The sequence below is a fragment of the Ovis aries genome, chromosome 1 (assembly GCF_016772045.2).
Source record: "Ovis aries strain OAR_USU_Benz2616 breed Rambouillet chromosome 1, ARS-UI_Ramb_v3.0, whole genome shotgun sequence".
NCBI lineage: Eukaryota > Metazoa > Chordata > Mammalia > Artiodactyla > Bovidae > Ovis > Ovis aries.
In genome coordinates this window covers 89,767,765-89,783,666 of record NC_056054.1, presented here as the reverse complement: position 1 = coordinate 89,783,666, position 15,902 = coordinate 89,767,765, and the positions used below count along the sequence as shown (strand labels likewise).

The 15,902-nt window shown below is 44.5% G+C and overlaps 1 long non-coding RNA gene across 1 annotated transcript in view; it reads left to right on the top strand.

Annotated features, from left to right (window-relative positions):
* LOC121817627 (uncharacterized) overlaps nt 1–15,902 on the top strand; it is a 186,070-nt gene that overhangs the window by 54,929 nt on the left and 115,239 nt on the right. The window contains exons 3-6 of the long non-coding RNA XR_009599911.1: nt 1,860–1,979; nt 4,675–4,720; nt 5,297–5,410; nt 7,512–7,565. This is a non-coding gene — a long non-coding RNA (uncharacterized LOC121817627). The remainder of the gene's footprint in view (nt 1–1,859; nt 1,980–4,674; nt 4,721–5,296; nt 5,411–7,511; nt 7,566–15,902) is intronic.

Sequence of the window (15,902 nt, the reverse complement as noted above, 5' to 3'; positions counted from 1 at the left end):
CATCTGCCTGTATTTACTCTTGCTGTCGATTAATGCCAACAACTGGAGCATTGGGAGCCCAGACTATATGCACAGGACTTCTGACAAGAGAAGGGAGAATCAATAGCAGTAGCCACACGCAAAGAAACCCAGCCTCTTCTTTCCCACTGTCGCCACCGTTGACTTGACAAAGAGCAGTCAGGTCAGGAAAAGAGGAGAAGGATCTGTCCATTGGAAATTTCTCTCAGGGTGGTCTTTGCCCCGTTTTGAATTAACAGAAGCCATGGAGTAGGTGGTGGCATGGAGGCTGGGCCAGCAGGTTCCAGGACTCTGCCCCAGGGTCTGTGCGCTGCAGTGTCAACTGCTCTTTTCCCTAAGGGAGGAGGAAGTAGTGGTTACCTGAACCCTGGGCACTCTGATTAACCCTCTAACCCCCACTGATTAGAAGGAGAAAGGGGGTTGGGAGAGGAGGCTCTAAGCCCTGCACATAAAATGATGGTCTCATCTGTAGTGGTTCCCCAAGCTCCCCAGGCTACCCAGCAGGTATAGCATAGTAGGCCACTGGGACCTGGGATAAGATTGATTTTCAACCTCCTCTGTTTGACCCTTCTGGAGGGAGGATGATTAGAGTAGCGACTCTGTGTCTTCTCTTTCTACCCTTAACACAGCTGCTCAAAATCCAACAAGGTCTCCCATTCCACTTAGAATAAAATCTGAGCTGCTTACTGGGGCCCCTGCAGCCTTGCGCGCTCTGGCCTCTGCCTCCCTCTCCAGCCTCACCTCCCCTCACCTGCCTCACAGGAGCCTCCATGCTGTGTTTTGAACATGCCAAGCCTTCTCCAACCTTGCGGTCTTCACACTTTCTGTCCCCTCTGTCTTATAGTTGCCAGCTTTAGCGAATAAAGGTATAGGATGCCCGGTTGACATTGAGTACCAGATGAAAAATAAATAATTTTTAGTATGAGTGTGCCCTGTGCAATATTTATTTATCTGAGTTTCTAAAGTAACAGGGTGTCCTGTACTTTACCTGGCAACCCTAACGGCTCTCTGGATATCAGCCCCTCAACACTTATAGAGTTCATCCCTTCACTTGCTCAGATCTCTGCTCCCTGCACCAGGGCCCCTGCTTTTCCCATCCTGTCTACAACTGTGTATGTGTATTAAGCCGTCCAGTTGTGTCCGACTCTTTGCGACCCAATGGACTGTAGCCTGCCAGACTCTGTCCGTGGGATTCTCCAGGCAATACTGGAGTGGGTTGCCATGCCCTCCCCCAGGGGATCTTCCCAACCCAGCGACCAAACCCATGTTTCATGTCTCCTGCATTGGTAGGTGAGTTCTTTACCACTAGCGCCACCTGGGATCACAACCCCGTCTATCTACTCTGGAATACTGCTCCACTGTGTTCAGAGCTCTTACCATTACCTGATGGGATGCTGTCCATTTGCCTGTTGGCTTCATGTCTCCCCTGGCATGTGTGGGCTCTACAGGGGCAGGGGTCCACATCTTTGCTATGGTATCTTCTGTCTCCATCCTTTGTCATGTGGCCCCGTTGACCTCTCTGATTGGTCTCAGCTCAGGCCATTCACCTTCCCACAGGGCACCAACAATACTGACCTTCCCGTAGATCCTCAGGCATGGCAAGCCCATTCCTGACAATGGCCTTGGGGCTTTCTGCCCAGTACAACTTACCTGCTGGCCATATGGCTGTTCTTCCTTGCCTCTTTGGGCTCTGAAAGGGCTTCTCTGACCTCTCTGTCCAAAGCAGCCCTCTCACCATAGACCTTTCACTCATATGACTCTTTTTTATTTCCTTTAAAACTTTTCCTGTTCTAGGAAAGCATGTGTTTAGTGATTGGCTGATTTTTCTTGTTTGTCCCCAGTACAGAGGAATGGAAGTTCCTTGGAGACCTCAACCATGCATGTTTCATACAGCACTGTGTTCCTAGTACCTACCCCAGGCCTGGTGTGGAGTAGGAAATCGATCAATCCATGCTGACTTAGTAAGTGACAGAGTGATTTGGGGTGGGCAGTGAGCCCCAGCTCTGCAGGCGCTTTGGGAACTGCAGTGAGGTGGGTGGCTGGCAGCTGAGGAGGACTGAGCCCAGGATCCAGCCTGGAGAGGGTGGTTACTCCCCCATGACCAAGTGTCCATTAGCAGGGCTGGCAGGTGGTGAGGACAACTGGAAGGGGCTTCTCACCTTCCTGCTTCTCTCGGCCTCCCTGGCAGCTAGGAGAGGCTGTCTCCGTCCCATTGGAATGTGTCATTCAGGCCCAGAGAGTGAGAGCACCTCCCCCTTTGCCAGCTTGATGGTGACGGCATGGTGACCTTGGAGGCTGGCACATGATGGGGCTGAACCGGAACATTCTCCTGAGCTGTCACATGAGAAAGAAGTTAGCTTCTCCTGCTTTCAGTTACTGAAGTTTGGGGGTTCCTTACCCAGCTGTAGCCTTGCTAACTCACACATGGCTGTCTCCACTATGTATTACACAGAAAGTGCTTGATGAGTGTGTCGTTGAGCTCCCTAGTGAGGAAGATCTGTTTATTCCTGCAAACATAAAGGGAACTGGCTGTGTTCCTTATTTTCCCAGATGGTGCTGACATCCTTCTTAACTTCCTCAGGTCATCACCTCTTGTGTGTGGGGGTCCCTCTCCCTGTATTTTGTTTTGTTTAGTCACTAAATCATGTTTGACTCTGTGCAACCCCATGGACTGTAGCCGGCCAGCTCCTCTGTCCATGGGATTCTCCAGGCAAGAATACTGGTGTGGGTTGCCATTTCCTTTTCCAGGGAATCTTCCCTACCTGGGAATCGAACCCACATCTCAGGCACTGTATTTTTTTACTGCTGAGCCACCAGGGAAGCTCTCCCTGCATTTAGCAGGGGACAAACTTGTGAAGAGGTGAGTTTTGAGACACATGCCAAAAAAGAGTTTCTGAGGGCTCCCTGCAGTAACAAACAGGCAGCTACGATGGTCTCTCCCTCTATCTGTGTCACCAGTGAAATGCCCTGGAGGTAGGTGTCACAGCCTGATGGGCTGCACCTATAAAAGATCGCTGTGATGAATGTCCAAGGACTTTTAAAATAGAAATTCTTCTTAGCATTTTATTGCTAGATCTTCTGGGATCAACCATCTGCTTTCTTGACACTCACTCTCAGACCGGTTTCTTGGCTACATATTGAATATCTTCCCGCCCTCCCAACCCAGTAGTCATGTATGGATGTGAGAGATGGGCTATAAAGAAAGCTGAGCACCGAAGAATTGATGCTTTTGAACTGTGGTGTTGGAGAAGACTCTTGAGAGTCCCTTGGACTGCAAGGAGATCCAACCAGTCAATCCTAAGGGAAATCAGTCCTGAATGTTCATTGGAAGGACTGATGTTGAAGCTGAAACTCCAATACTTCGGCCACCTGATGTGAAGAACTGACTCATTTGAAAAGACCCTGATGCTGGGAAAGATTGAGGACAGGAGGAGAAGGGGACGACAGAGGATGAGATGGTTGGGTGGCATTATCGACTTGATGGACATAAGTTTGAGCAAGCTCCAGGCGTTGGTGATGGACAGGGAAGCCTGGCATCCTGCAGTCCATAGGGTCTCAAAGAGTTGGACATGACTAAGAGACTGAACTGAACTGAGTTGAATAGCTCTTGGAAGTTCTATAGCCTGAGGCTTAGTTGCACTCTCTTAACTAAGTTTTTCTTAAGAGTTTTTTCAGGAAACTCAGCAATTTTTCTCATGCAGTGTTCATCTCCCCTTACGATGGACCTTGATCTTGCTTTCTCTACTACCACTATACTTAGCCTTGGACAGGTCCCTTTCTCTGTGGTTCAACAGAGAGAGGGCTTTTTTTTTTTTTTTTTTAAAGAAATTTTGCTTTGAAATTAAGTAAATAAGAAAAATGAAAGAACACAGACTTTTAAGTTTAGAAATCATTGACTTCCTGGTGGGCACAACTTAGAGTCTCCCAGTTCACAGATGAATCACTCAACAAATATTTATGGGGCTCCTCTAAGGCCTAGCACCAGACACAGGGGATTCAGAGATAAATAGTGTGCAGGCTTTGGCTTCAAAGAACTCCTGATATATACAAAAAACAAATGGGAAATTGTTTTAAAATATGATGTGATAAACGCAACAATGGAGGCACACAGTGGATGGGATTTTTCAATATAGTTAAGAGGGTCCCAGATCCCTTCCTTTACAAAGTGCTCTCTGAAGAGCCCTGTCCCAAAGACTCCCTCTTCAGTTGTGGCCACCACATTCTTCTCTATTCAATCAAGGCATAACTCCATGTGATTTAATTTACATATATTTATAGGGCTTTGCATATGAACAAATATAATACATCAGAAAAAGATCCTTAGAGTAGACTATGTTCCCCTTTTCTTGACTTGAGAAATATGCCTGCTCCTTTGAGTGAACAACAGGGGAAGAGTAGCCTCTATTCTGGGTCATCTACTTACTTCTGGAAGAATCTGTTCCCCAGGTTGTAACTAGCAGTCCCCAAGATCTTCTCGGGGAGCACTGAATTCTCTTGAGCCCCAGTGTTCCCTCCAACTGGTTGTTCTCTGGCAGGAGAGAAGGAGCTCTGATCAGTTTCAGAAAGGACACCTGCTCTCTGACCACCCTACAGAGAGGTCAGAGAACCTCACTGCAAATATCATCTTCGGTCTTTGCTCTCTTGATCCAGTTCTAGGTTGAAAGGAAGAATGGAACGGGGCCTGGTGCTGAGGTGGAGGAAGGTGAGGTGATGCTGTGGAGAAGGTGGCTGTTGCCCCAGTGCCTTCTGGGTCCCATGTGGACCTGTGAGGTTCACAGGCTGGGGAAGATTGCACTCTCTGTGTCGTCTGCATCTGTCTCTGCTTCTGCCACTTATTCTGTCTTCTGGTGGCTTCCTGAAGAGAACTACAGGTGACCTGGGAGTGGGGAAGGTAGGAACTCTCCAGAATCCGGGGAGGTCCATTTATTCCTCAGGTTGGGGTCCCCTAGGAACAGATGCTTAGAACTAGCTTTCAACTCCTTGTGTGAAAAGAGGAAAGAAAAAGAAGGGACTGTAAGTTATCTACTGCTATCCATTTTAGAGAGGACACTGATAGAGACACGGAAAAGACTCCTGAAGTGCCCCTCCCCACCATGCCCCTTTCTGCCAATGATTGAAAAAGCCCTAGTGGAAATGTCTGGGTTTGAGTTCTAGCCCTGCTGCTAACCTCTGAGGTTTGTTTTCCTTGTCTGCAAAACGAGGAGTGAAAGGAGTTAATGTGTGAAAAGTGCCTCTAAATAGCAGAGTGTTGTGCGAACGACAGCTAATTCTACTACAGGTAGGTAACAACCTTGACCCAGGTGGAAACCCTGCCCTTTGGTTTTGTGGCATAAAAATCTTGGAACTCTCTCCAGATCATGACCCCATCTTCCTGGGGCCCCAGGAGAGGAAGGTAAGAGTGACCTTCCGCAGCCACGTGGGATTGGATTTCCCTGTCTCCTGTGGAAGACTCCCCTGGGCATCTCCTTTCTCCTGCTCATGTCTGTTCACATGCTTCTCTCTGGCTTCGGGGCCTCCCTGACTCGTGACCCGGGACACATGTTACTGCTCTCTGACTGCCTGAGAAGATAACTTTCTTGCTCATTTGTGTTCCTGTAGCTCTTTGTAGAGAGCTCTGTTCTTATCTGATCATGTCTAGTTATAGCTGTTTCTTACATTTCTGTCTCTCTCATTAGACTGTGAACTCCTCCAAGTCAAGGACTGTGTTTCCTTGTGTGTGTGTGTGCGTGTGTGCTCTGATGCTCACTTGTGTTTGACTCTTCGCAATCCTGTGGACTGTAGCCCACCAGGCTCCTCTGGCCAGGGAATTTTTCACTAAAGAATTCTGGAGTGGGTTACCATTTCCTCCTCCAAGGGATCTTCCTGACCCTGGGATCGAACCTGCGACTCCTTCGTTGGCAGGTAAATTCTTTACCACTGAGCCATCTGGAAAGCTCCCATGTTTCCTTACTCAGGACCAAAGATATAGGTGTGCCAAGGTGTCTTTATTTTCATGGATGAGCCCCTAGAGGAGGGCTCAGTCCCACTTCTGTGGTGTGGAAGGAGGAAGGATTGATTGGGAAGTACGTAGTATGTTTCCCTCTGGTTTCTCAAATATTAAGGAGAAGAGGAGGGGGCATGTGTAGGACCTGGGTGTTTCTTAAGATGCAGTAACTTGCTCCGCAACTGGGGAGGGAGAAATTCTCCATGAGATAAAGAATGAACTAGAGTTAGAAGACTTGGATTCAAATCTTGCTTCTATACATTTACTGACAGTAATACATCCACCATCATTTATTTGAGTGTGTCAACCATTCCGAACCTCATTTTATGCTCTGAGGAAAAGGTCTTTGTCTTGTGGCTTTGCAGCAATGAAAGTGCAGTTCTCTTCACCAAATCCTGTCTCCTTCCCCCCAAGCACCCAGCCTCCCTTGGAATTAGATGGTCGGTGTGACTAAGTTCTGGCCAATGACAGTAGGTGGAACTGATGCCCCTCACCTGCAGGCCTGGCCCATGGAAACCTCCCCTGTCTGAGCACTAAAGTGAAGGATTTGGAGATTCTGTGGCAATGCCACAGGATGTAAGGAGCTTGGATCCCCAATGTCTATGTGGGATAGAATTTTTCTCCTTTCTGCCCACTTGCATTGATCTGTGATGAGAACAAGAAATTATTTCATTATGTTAAGCCGTGGAAATTTTGGCATCATTCATTGCAGCAGTTAGCCTTCTTTGACAGGGTTTAAATGGGCAAAAGTTCTGAAGAAACTTCAAAGTGCTGTAACATTACTGGTTATTATTGTGGCTTTTATTCTAGAAAATCTTTTGAGTGCACAGTTACAGATTTTTCCAGGCTCTATATAGAGCCTATATTTTCTCAAGGATACAGGGGGGACTGGGGAGACCCTTGGAAAATATCCAGTGGTCTGACTATATGGAGGTGTGCGTGCCTGGGTGCCAGGGGACAGACCTCTTCTGGAAGGGGAGCCCTAGTTGACTCTCACGCCTGGAGGAGCAGGCCTATTTCAGGATAGACTCTGGGCAGCGGTACCCAGCGCAGAGGCTGTCCTGTGGGCCTAGAGCCAGCTATCTGAACATCAGCTGCTTGAGGGCTAAAAGGGTGGTGAAATGAAATCAGCTGTTAACAGGCTCCAGGAGACCTTACTGACCGTGCGAGCCATGCAGAACGCTGTTCCCTTCATACCTGATGCTCTCAGCATCTGGTTGCACTTGACCCTTAGCCACAGCCTCCTGATCCGGCCCGGCAGAGGCCTGACTTACCCTTGATCTGGGCAGGGAGTGGGGTGTAACATGGATGGACCCAGACATAGTCTCCTGTACTATTTCTCCAAGGAAGCCATGAATAACCAGGAAGCCACTCTCCTGGCTCACAGGAGAGAGTGGGAAGAGGGATGGGACTCACTTTATTGAGTCACGGGCAAGATACTTTATCAACGTTAAGTCTTTGAATGCTTACGACAACTCTGGGATAGCTATTATTATTCCCACTTTTACAGATAAAGTAACTAAGGTCCAAGGAAGTGGAGTGAAGTGCCCAGGATCACACAGCTGTAAGTACTCAAATTCAGTCTCTCTGACTTAAAGCCTGTGTTCTTGATATGGTACCTCATAGCTTTCCCAACACGGTAGAGGTACAGTCCTGCCTTTCAGGACAGGCTAAGAAAAGTGACCCCCTGGCTCTGTCCTGGGACTCCTCTTGGTGTTGGCCCCTCTCACTAGCAGGTCTGTCTCCTGAGTTTGTGAGGAACTCCTTCTGTGAACTTGTGAAACCTTGGGTCAATAGGTAGAGGCAGCAGGCTGGGTGTTGGGGAGCAGGGTGGGGAGGGGTGGGAGGAGAGGAAGAAAAAGAGAAGCTGGAAAGGTCAAACATAGAAAGGAGGGGAAGGCAGAAGGGAGCAGGAAGAAGTTGCTTCCCCTACCCCTGGGGGTGTTCATCAGGAGCTGGGTGCTCCCACTGAGTGTCTTGATGTCTTTCAGCATCTGAGAGTCCATGAGGATCTGGTGCCTTCCTGGTACCTAGCTGGTTCTCAGTTTAGTCTTGCCCAGAAATCGAGAATAGTCTTAACTACTTTCAGTTGAGCAACTGATCATTCAAAACCCATCCTCATTTTGAGTCTCCGTTGTGCCTTCAGCAGAACTTCTTGGGGTGCATGTGGATAGGCTGGCCTGGGAGGCCTGGATGGATACCATCACGTGGTTTTCTGGCAGCTCTGCTGGGGCCATCTAGCCGGCTCCCCCCCAGAGATGCCTGGCATAACAATGCTATATTTGTCTTTTCCAACCATCATTCTGTTATTGTTTGTGTCTAACCCCAAAGCTTTCAGCAACAGCCAGCATCACTCTTCTGATCCTGATGAGGAGGGAGAAAAATGCCTTAAAAAGCAAATTGCTTCCCTGGTTGCTGGCCTCTGGCTCAGGAGGTTCTGGGCTGGATTTTCCCTGGAGTTCCTCAATGCTGCAGCCTGCCTGCCGGCTTTCCAGCACCTTTCCAAGGGGCTGAGCTCCAGGGAGGGTAGTGAGAACTCTGGCTAGTGGCTTGAGGAGAAGTTGCATGTTCTCCATTTTTCTCAGACTTGGAGTGAAGCAGGAGGCATGAGCAAGGGCTGGGCCTCTAGAAATATACCCTGGTGACCTGAAGATGTGCTCATGTGTTGGTATTAGAGAGGGAGAAAAATCTTTGAGTAGAGTCTCATTAAGCCTCCTTATAAGAGAATTCCCCTGTTGTGGAAAATCGAGATTCTGCATGGTATTTTGAAGTTAATCTGTTAGAACCACATATTTATTTTACTTTCAAAATAACCCTTTTTTTGGGGGGGAGGGAAGGAATGCCTTTAGTCATGTTCCTAATTTTAAGCGGCTCTGCCGAGTCTTTTTCACTGGTTGAATTATAACAAGACCAGTGAGGTCATTGTCGGTGGATTAATTATAGCAAGGCTGGTGAGAAAATTCAACCTTCTTTGATAAACACAGCTTAGCTACTTTAAGTGAACAATTTTCTACAGCAAACATTTCAACACATGTTGTCTCCTATAACAAATATTAATGGGCTCATGGTGACAAGTCTTTAGAATTCTTAAACTAGTCAATATTTAGAGGAAAGTTCTTTGCCTTTTTTCATGAACAGACTTAAATGGAAACTCAACTTTGTGATGACAATATGCAGAAAAAGTGTGAATTTAACCTAAATTTTGTATCTGATGTGTAAATATTTTCTAACCTGTCTCACTTGTCTAAGCAAAGGCCACGCCAACTCCAGGTTTTGCATCCTCAAGACACTTGTGTCAATAGTTTCTTTTTTAAAAAGTTTATTTATTTTTTAATTGAAAGATAATTACAGAATTTTGTTGTTTTCTGTCAAACGTCACATGAATCAGCCATAGGTATACATATGTCCCCTCCCCGTTGAACCTCCCTCCTGTCTCTCTCCCCATCCTACCCCTCTACTTTGATATAGAGCCCCTGCTTGAGTTTCCTGAGTCATTTAGCATATTCCCATCGGCTATCTATTTTACATATGGTAATAGAAATTTCTATGTTACTCTCTCCATACATCTCACCCTCTCCTCCCCTCTTTTCTGTGTCCATAAGTCTGTTCTCTTTATTTGTTTCTCCATTGCTGCCTTGCAAATAAATTCATCAATACCATCCTTCTAGATTCATATATATGCATTAGTATACAATATTTATCTTGCTCTTTCTGACTTACTTCACCCTGTATAAGAGGCTCTAGGCATCTAGGTTCATTGGAACAGACTCAAATGTGTTCCTTTTCATGGCTGAGTAATATTCCATCGTGTATGTATACCACAGCTTCTTTAGCCATTCATCTGTTGAGGACATCTAGGTTGCTCCCATGTTCTAGCTATTGTAAATAGTGCTGCAATGAACATTTGGGATACATTGTCTTCTTCAGTTTTGGTTTCTCAGGGTATGTGCCTGGGAGTGGGATTGCTGGGTCATATATTGGCTTTATTCCTAGTTTTTAAAGTAATCTCCATACCATCTTCCATAGTGGCTGTATCAATTTACGTTCCCACCAACAGTGCAAGAGGGTTACCTTTTCTCCACACCCTGTCTAGCATTTATTGTAGCCTTTTGATGATGGCCATTCTGACCAGTCTGATGTGATATCTCATTGTAGTTTTGATTTGCATTTCTCTAATAATGAGCAATGTTGAGCATCTTTTCATGTGTTTGTTCAGTTCAGTTCAGTTCAGTTGCTCAGTTGTGTCCGACTCTTTGCGACCCCATGAATGGCAGCACGCCAGGCCTCCCTGTCCATCACCATCTCCTGGAGTTCACTCAGACTCACGTCCATCGAGTCAGTGATGCCATCCAGCCATCTCATCCTCTGTCGTCCCCTTCTCCTCCTGCCCCCAATTCCTCCCAGCATCAAAGTCTTTTCTAATGAGTCAACTCTTCGCATGAGGTGGCCAAAGTACTGGAGTTTCAGCTTCAGCATCAGTCCTTCCAATGAACACCCAGGACTGATCTCCTTCAGAATGGACTGGTTGGATCTCCTTGCAGCCCAAGGGACTCTCAAGAGTCTTCTCCAACACCACATCAAAAGCATCAATTCTTCAGTGCTCAGCCTTCTTCACAGTCCAACTCTCACATCCATACATGACCACAGGAAAAACCATAGCCTTGACTAGATGGACCTTAGTCTGCAAAGTAATGTCTCTGCTTTTGAATATACTATCTAGGTTGGTCATAACTTTTCTTCTAAGGAGTAAGCGTCTTTTAATTTCATGGCTACAGTCACCATCTGCTGTGATTTTGGAGCCCCCCAAAATAAAGTCTGACACTGTTTCCACTGTTTCTCCATCTATTTCCCATGAAGTGATGGGACCAGATGCTATGATCTTCGTTTTCTGAATGTTGAGCTTTAAGCCAACTTTCTCACTCTCCTCTTTCACTTTCATCAAGAGGCTTTTGAGTTCCTCTTCACTTTCTGCCATAAGGGTGGTGCCATCTGCATATCTGAGGTTATTGATATTTCTCCCGGCAATCTTGATTCCAGCTTGTGTTTCTTCCAGTCCAGCGTTTCTCATGATGTACTCTGCATATAAGTTAAATAAGCAGGGTGACAATATACAGCCTTGACCTACTCCTTTTCCTATTTGGAACCAGTCTGTTGTTCCATGTCCAGTTCAAACTGTTGCTTCCTGACCTGCATACAGATTTCTCAAGAGGCAGGTCAGGTGGTCTGGGATTCCCATCTCTTTCAGAATTTTCAACAGTTTCTTGTGATCCACACAGTCAAAGGCTTTGGCATAGTCAATAAAGCAGAAATAGATGTTTTTCTGGAACTCTCTTGCTTTTTCCATGATCCAGCAGATGTTGGCAATTTGATCTCTGGTTCCTCTGCCTTTTCTAAAACCAGCTTGAACATCAGGAAGTTCACGGTTCATGTATTGCTGAAGCCTGGCTTGGAGAATTTTGAGCATTACTTTACTAGCGTGTGAGATGAGTGCAATTGTGTGGTAGTTTGAGCATTCTTTGGTATTGCCTTTCTTTGGGATTGGAATGAAAACTGACCTTTTCCAGTCCTGTGGCCCCTGCTGAGTTTTCCAAATTTGCTGGCATATTAAGTGCAGCACTTTCACAGCATCATCTTTCAGGATTTGAAATAGCTCTACTGGAATTCCATCACCTCCACTAGCTTTGTTCATAGTGATGCTTTCTAAGGCCCACTTGACTTCACATTCCAGGATGTCTGACTCTAGATGAGTGATCACACCATCATGATTATCTTGGTCGTGAAGATCTTTTTTGTAGAGTTCGTCCATGTATTCTTGCCACCTCTTCTTAATATCTTCTGCTTCTGTTAGGTCCATACCATTTCTGTCCTTTATCGAGCCCATCTTTGCATGAAATGTTCCCTTGATATCTCTAATTTTCTTGAAGAGATCTCTAGTCTTTCCCATTCTGTTGTTTTCCTCTATTTCTTTGCATTGATCACTGAGAAAGGCTTTCTTATCTCTCCTTGCTATTCTTTGGAACTCTGCATTCAGATGCTTATATCTTTTCTTTTCTCCTTGGCTTTTCACTTCTCTTCTTTTCATAGCTATTTGTAAGGCCTCCCCAGACAGCCATTTTGCTTTTTTGCATTTCTTTTCCATGGGGATGGTCTTGATCCCTGTCTCCTGTACAATGTCACGAACCTCACTTCATAGTTCATCAGGCACTCTATCATATCTAGGCCCTTAAATCTATTTCTCACTTCCACTGTAAGGGATTTGATTTAGGTCATACCTGAATGGTCTAGCGGTTTTCCCTGCTTTCTTCAATTTAAGTCTGAATTCGGTAATAAGGAGTTCATGATCTGAGCCACAGTCAGCTCCTGGTCTTGTTTTTGTTGACTGTATAGAGCTTCTCCATCTTTGGCTGCAGAGAATGTAATCAATCTGATTTCGGTGTTGACCATCTGGTGATGTCCATGTGTAAAGTCTTCTCTTGTGTTGTTGGAAGAGGGTGTTTGCTATGACCAGTGCATTTTCTTGGCAAAACTCTATTAGTCTTTGCCCTGCTTCATTCCGCATTCCAAGGCCAAATTTGCCTGTTACTCCAGGTGTTTCTTGACTTCCTACTTTTGCATTGCAGTCCCCTATAATGAAAAGGACATCTTTTTGAGTGTTAGTTCTAAAAGGTCTTGTAGGTCTTCATAGAACCGTTCAACTTCAGCTTCTTCAGCGTTACTGGTTGGGGCATAGACTTGGATTCCTGTGATATTGAATGGTTTGCCTTGGAAATGAACAGAGATCATTCTATCATTTTTGAGATTGCAGCCATCTGTATGTCTTCTTTGGAGAAATGTCTCTTTAGGTCTTTTCCCCACTTTTTGATTGGGTTGTTTGTTTTTCTGGTATTGACTTGTATGAGCTGCTTTTATATTTTGGAAATTAATCCTTTGTCAGTTTTTTCATTTGCTATTATTTTCTCCCATTTTGAGGGCTGTCTTTTCACCTTGTTTATAGTTTCCTTTGCTGTGCAAAAGCTTTTAAGCTTAACTAGCTTATAATTTTCTGTATACAGTTCTTTCGTCTCCTTAGGTAGATTTATTCCTAGATATTTTATTGTTTTTGTCTCAATGGTGAATGGGATTGATTCCTTAATTTCTCTTTCTGATTTTTCACTGTAAGTATATAGGAATGTATGTGATTTCTGTGTATTGATAGTGTGTCCTGCAACTTTGATAAATTCACTGATTAGCTCTAGTAATTTTCTGATAGTATCTTTAGGGTTTTCCAGGTATAGTGTCATGTCATCTGCAAATAGTGAGTTCTTTTCTGATCTGGATTCCTTTCATTTCTTTTTCTTCTCTGATTGCTGTAGCTAGGAATTTCAAACCTATGTTGAATAATAGTGGTGAGAGTGGACACCCTTGTCTTGTTCCTGATCTTAGAGGGAATGCTTTCAGTTTTTCACCACTGAGAATAATGTTTGCTGTGGGCTTATCATGTATGGCCTTCACTATGTTGAGGTAGGTTACTTCTAGGCCCATTTTTTGAAGAGTTTTAATCATAAATGGGTGCTGAATTTTGTCAAAGGCTTTTTCTTCATCTATTGAGATTATCATATGGTTTTTATCTTTCAGTTTGTTGATATGGTGTATCACATTGATTGATTTGCATATATTGAAGAATCCTTGCATTCCCTGGAGTAAACCCAGCTTCATCATGGTGTATGAACTTTTTGATGTGTTGTTGAATTTGGTTTGATAGAATTTTGTTGAGGATTTTTGCATCTTTGTTCATCAGTGATATTGGCCTGTATTTTTCTTTTTTTTGTCTTTGTCTAGTTTTGGTTATCAGAGTGATGATGGCATTGGAGAATGAATTTGGAAGTGTTCCTTTCTCTGCAATTTTTCTTAATTTTTTCATTAGGTCCTATTTAATCATAACTGAATAAAATAATTTGATTATTTTATTGTATGCTGATAAAATATATTATTTTATTATATAAGTCGATTATATAAGTATATATACAGATGCTATTTGCTGAGCAAGCTACTTGGCAGTACAATGGGCTAGAATTGGAAGAAGATGGAAGCTTGCCTTGGAAGGCAGAAAAGTAGGGTGGCAGCTCTCTTCAAATTTGATCCTCTCTTGTGTACCACCTAAAAATGGAGGACTTCTTTGTAAGGGAGCAAAACCCTAGAGAACACTGAAGCACAGCATCTTAGAATTTGAATGTGCAATATGGTGTTTTGTTTTGTTTTAATTGGAGGATACGGACCTAATAGCATCAGAAGAGGTGGCAAGGATACACAGAACTATAGAAAAAAGATCTTCATAACCCAGATAACCACAATGGTGTGATCACTCACCTAGAGCCAGACATCCTGGAATATGAAGTCAAGTAGGCCTTAGGAAGCATCACTATAAACATAGTTAGTGGAGATGATGGAATTCCAGTTGAGCTATTTCAAATCCTAAAAGATAATGCTGTGAAAGTGCTGCACTTAATATGCCAGCATTGGAAAACTCAGCAGTGGCCACAGGACTGGAAAAGGTCAGTTTTCATTCCAATCCCAAAGAAAGGCAATGCCAAAGAATGCTCAAACTACCATACCATTGCACTCATCTCAGACGCTAGAAAAGTAATGCTTAAAATTATCCAGGCCAGGCTTCAAAAGTTCGTGAACTGTGAACTTCCAGATGTTCAAGTTGGATTTAGAAAAGGCAGAGGAACCAAGATCAAATTGCCAACATCTGCTGGATCATTGAAAAAGCAAGAGAGTTCCAGAAAAGCATTTACTTCTGCTTTATTGACTATGCCAAAGCCTTTGACTGTGTGGATCACAACAAACTGGAAAATTCTGAAAGAGATGGGAATACCAGACCACCTGACCTGCCTCCTGAGAAATCTGTATGGAGGTCAAGAAGCAACAGTTAGAACTGGACATAGAACAACAGACTGGTTTCAAATTGGGAAAGGAGTATGTCAAGGCTGTATATTGTCACCCTGCTTATTTAATTTATATGCAGAGTACATCATGTGAAATGCCAGGCTGGATGAAGCACAAGCTGTAATCAAGATTGCTAGGAGAAATATCAATAATCTTAGATACACAGATGACACTACCCTTACGGCAGAAAGTGAAGAAGAACTAAAAAGCCTCTTGATGAAAGTGAAAGAGGAGAGTTGAGAAGTTGGCTTAAAACTCAACATTCAGAAAACTAAGATCATGGCATCTGGTCCCATCACTTCACGGCAAATAGATGGGGAAACAGTGGAAACAGTGTCAGACTTTATTTTTTGGGGCTCCAAAATCACTGCAGATGGTGAGTGCAGCCATGAAATTAAAAGACACTTGCTCCTTGGAAGAAAAGCTATGACCAACCTAGACAGCATATTAAAAAGCAGAAACATTACTTTACCAACAAAGGTCTGTCTAGTCAAAGCTATGATTTTTTCAGTAGTCATGTATGGATGTGAGATTTGGACTATGAAGAAAGTTGAATGCTGAAGAACTAATGCTTTTGAATTTTGGTGTTGGAGAAGACTCTTGAGAGTCCCTTGGACTGCAAGGAGATCCAACCAGCCCATCCTAAAGGAAGTCAGTCCTGAATATTCACTGAAAAGACCGATGCTGAAGCTGAAACGCCAATACTTTGGCCACCTGACCCATTGGAAAAGACCCTGATCCTGGGAAAGATTGAAGGCAGGAGGAGAAGGGGATGACAGAGGATGAGATGGTTGGATGGCATCACTGATGCGATGGACATGAGTTTGAGTTGGCTCCAGAAGTTGATGATGGACAGGGAAGCCTGGCGTGCTGCAATCCATGGGGTCGCAAAGAGCTGGACACAACTGAGTGACTGAAGTGAACTGAATTGGAGGATAATTGCTTTACAATATTGTGTTGGTCTCTGCCAAAC